At 40.8% G+C, this 4,364-nt stretch overlaps 1 pseudogene; it reads right to left on the minus strand.

Moving 5' to 3' along the window:
* Window positions 1–1,895: 1,895 nt before the first annotated feature.
* LOC126501636 (40S ribosomal protein S25-like) lies at window positions 1,896–4,058 on the minus strand (annotated as a pseudogene).
* Between the last annotated feature and the right edge of the window lie 306 nt (window positions 4,059–4,364).

Consider the following 4,364-nt stretch of genomic DNA (forward strand, 5'->3'; position numbering starts at 1 on the left):
CTTGTATTTAAGTATAGTCTGCTGTAACATCCCACTGCTATGGTCGGAAAATGAACCGGCCCCAAAACATTTCATTGGCTGCGGGACTGATACACATGGTTTGAGTCCAGACATGGCTGCCTGGAATAAATAAGCGAGCAATAACCAAATACTGTTCCTCTGGTGAGTGGAAGCCAGTGGCAGGATGAAGGTAATTTCCGCCAACGTGGTGAAGTTGATTTTCCCAGGCTTGTGCCTCTAACAATGGGGAATCAGAAACACTTGTGGGAGGTTTGGATTTCTGAAAGTGGAGGTACGCAGGGATTTCTGCTTTGTTTTTAACGTGGCGAAATTTAGTGTAGAGGTGAAAATAGCATCAAGGTTTCAGGAACCTGGGAGAGCCTGTTGATCTGGAAGCAGGCGGCATTGCTCAGGAGCAGGGGCAGTAGCTCAGCAGGCTCCTATATCATCCTCAGGAACAAACCGTCTGTTCCCAACACGCTTCCTAAAAGTGAGGGAAGAACACCTTATTTTGTTTCTGCCGGGGCTAACATTTCTGCGAGAGACCTAAAAAAATGTTTTGGGATGGTATTTAGATGTTCACCCTTTTTAAATTTTTAAAATCATTCATTCATTCACCCATTCATTTGGTTTATGAGACAGGATTTCTTTGTGTAGCTCTAGCTGACCTAAAACACACTCTGTAGGCCAGGCTAACCTTGAACTCACAGAGATCTGCCTGCCTCTGCCTCTGAGTATTGGAATTAAAGGAGTATGCTACCACCACCCAGCAAATTTTATTATTTTTAAAAAATTTTCTCATATTATATCCTGACAACTCTCATCTCCCACCCCCACCCTGTCCATCCTTCTCCTGAGTCAGTTCACCCTATTACACTACACAATTTAACAGTTTCCGGTATGGTTGTGAGAGTGTGTATCCATCACCACCCTCCAATTTTGGGACATCCCACCAGACTCATGAATGGCCACTCCACATTCCCTTTCTTTTCAGCAGCTGCCGGCCACTTATCTACTCCTTTTCATGAGTCTGTATATTTTATTTAAAGGCAGCTATCAACATGACCCTTTTTGTGTTTGGCTTTTAAAATGTAGCCCATTGTCAAGGCTCCTCCATGGAGTTAACATGTACCAATAATTAGTACGTTGTCTTTGTCTTTGTCTGGCTATATAATATTCCATTAGATAAATATGTCACTTTGTGTACAAATTTTGTATAGTCATACAAAATGAACATGAATATACATTTTGTGTAAAGGAAGGTAAGGCTTCATGATGGGATTTCACTCTCTGATTCTAAAGTTTTGGCATTTGTTTGATCTGCACTTCCTGTTTACTCAGGTAGTATTATATCCTTCTCAGATGTCTGATGGGGTTGAAGAGTAGATAGTTATAGTTACGGTTTTCCTTGTTAGCAAATTCAGAAAAGAAACTCACAAAAGAGTTATAACATATATAATGTTGAGAGACATAAAAGCTTAAATTGTTTATCTAAGAAAATGCTTTGAGGTCTTAAAAGATAGTTCTGGGTTGGCAATACAAGTTAGAATAGAAATTTCAATTAGGTACAAAACTTCGGACTAACCAAGATACAATAGATAAAGGAGTATTTTCTCTGAATTTACCAAATATGAATGGATGGGAGATTGTAAATATAATTCTTAACTGATAATTGTTCTTATTATATATAGTTTTACTGTGTTAGAGTTAAAACCTTCCCTTTTATTAGACAAAAGGGGGAAATATTATGGGATATTTTGCTCACATTCTTACACTCCCCTAATTGACAATAATATTTACCTTGAATCAGAGAGTGGATAAGTCATGAAGGTTTTATCTTTTTTTTTGATTTAATAAAGTTTTATTTTTCCAAAAGTACAGCTGATTGAACCTGTTTATGCATCTTCACCAGCAGCTGGGGCATCTCCACCCTTTGTGTTTCTGGTGTAAATTACTTGGGCTCTGTGCTTTGAAACCAGCTTGATAAGCCCTTTACTAAGGAGCTCCTGAAGAGCTGCCCTGGCTAATGAACCGCAAATCTTCAGTCTCTCAGAGACCACGGCTGGAGTAATAAGTTTATAGTTGGGCACTTCCTTACAGAGTTTGTTGTATGTAGCCTTGTCAAACAGGACTAGATTGTTGAGCTTGTCCTGAACTTTGCCTTTGGATCACTTCTTCTTTTTGGCCTTGCCACCAGACTTATTTACTGGGTCTTTGTCTTTTTTGGCCCACTTTCCGGCATCTTTCTTCCTCTTGTCATCCTTGGGCGGCAATGATGAAGTTCGGAGAGTGGCAACAACCACTGCAGCCTCCCTAAGATGTCGGGGAAAAAAGGAAGGTTTTATCTTTTTAAGAAATATTTTTTAGTATGATTTTTATTGAAAAATTTTTATACTATATTTTGATTATAGTTTTCTCATCCCCAAATCCTCCCAGACTCTCCCTACTTCCCCACCCACCGAAATCCACACCTTTTCATTATTGTTAGAATACAGACATCCAAAATAATAAGAAGAAGATAAAATAAAAGCCAACAAACCAGAACAGGACCAAACAAACAGGAAAAAAAAAGCCAAAGAGAAAGCACTTGAAACATATAGATGCTGACACACACATGTTATAACACACAGAAAACATATAAAAACAAAATTGGAAGCCATAATATATAAACAAAGCATATATAAAGCAAACAAAACAGCCCAGACAAAGCATTGTGAGACATAAACAAAACAAAAAACAAAACCAAACTCCAAAAGTACCATTGAGTTTGAGTTTGTTTTGTGTTGGTCATCAACTGCTGAGCCTGCTCTTAAGTGTGGTTTGAATAATTAGTGAGGTCCGTTGGAGAAAACTGATCAGTATATTTATGATAGAGGCAGGTGCGCACACATGTGAGTGTAGGTGACTGCTGGAGAGAGGGCTGACTAAGTCCCTGCAGCTGCAGTTACAGGAGGTTAGAAGCAACCCATCACGGGTTCTGGGAACCAAACCTGGGTTCTCTGAAAGAGAAGTACATGCTCTTAACAACGGGCCCATCTCTCTGGCCCCAGAGGTTATTTCTTCTCATGCAGAAATGAAGCCACAAGCTAACTTCAAACTGGTACATTTATTAGTAAGTTCAGATGCCTATGACGAGCCAATGAGGGGAATCCTTTGGAGAAGAACAAGGTTCTGTGAATGCCAATCATTTCTTGTGAGAAGCTAACTGCCTTTGTGGAGAGCTGGGCCCAGAGCAAGGAGGACCTTAGCGTGGCTGGCTGGCAGGAAAGATTTCCAGAGAACTTTCAGAAAGTGTCAGAGGAAGCTTCCAGGTAGCTTGGTTTCTAACAGCAGACTTAGTATTCTTTAGAAATGAAAGACAAAGATTCGTGCCTTCTGGGAGTTGACTTCAACTGACTGATATACAGTTGCTAACTTCAATTAGAGGAGCAAGCAGGGGGTAGCGGGTGTTACCTTAGGGAGATTTGTCAAATGGATAATTCAGAAAAGTCATTCCTTTTGAGCACGGAGTCATTAACTCCTCCCGTAACCAACTGTGAGAGCTGTGTTTGAGCTTGTCCTGAAAATTACTTCTAGAGAGGAGTGGACGAGGAGGAGGCTGCCTCGCTGCCAGGATGTTCATGCATTTTAAGGAAGAAACTGCATCTGCTTGAAACCTGTTTGGAATACTTGTTGGGGCTCCTCTGTGATCCTCGGAAGCATCCTGATCAGTGAGAGTCAGCTGTGGTTGGTTCCCACTCAGAGGTGGACACGAACTCTTCAGAAAAGCAGTGTCAAATGTTTCTTCTTGCTCCTCATCATTTGAGCAGCACAGCTCAAAAGGCAGCCTTCCAGGAAAAGTTCACCCTGTACTTTGTTCAGCCAGTTAAAACAAAATAAAACAAAAACTGTTGTTCTTATTTGAGAAGAAATTGCAGGTTCCATAGCTTTGGGAGTGTGTGTTATTAGCTTTCTAGCGCTGCTCTAACAAAGTACCGCAAACCGGGCACCTTACACAATAGAAATCCACCGTCTTACTTTTCTAGAAGCCAGAGGTCCAGATTCAAGGTGGTGAGCATGGTGGACTCCTACTGGCCTGTAAGAGAAGTGAGAGAACCTGTGTCCTGGGTTTATAGGATCCTCTATCACACTGTCTTCCTTCTGTTCAGATTGCTGTGTCCAAACATCCATGTTTCCAAAGACATCAGCATGTACTGGGGACAACTCTAGTGCCTTCTCGTTTTCATTTTTTTTTTTTTTGTGGAAGGGCTTTGTTTTACATCCCACATCTCCTTGTCTCTACCTCCTACATGAGAGGATTACAGGCATGTGGTGTCAACACATCTGGCAAAGCATATTTTCTTTGGTTGTTGTTGTTGTTGCGA

This window comes from Alexandromys fortis, unplaced genomic scaffold, assembly GCF_014885135.2.
Source record: "Alexandromys fortis isolate MF-2015 unplaced genomic scaffold, M_Fortis_MF-2015_v1.1 scaffold_5, whole genome shotgun sequence".
Taxonomy (NCBI): domain Eukaryota; kingdom Metazoa; phylum Chordata; class Mammalia; order Rodentia; family Cricetidae; genus Alexandromys; species Alexandromys fortis.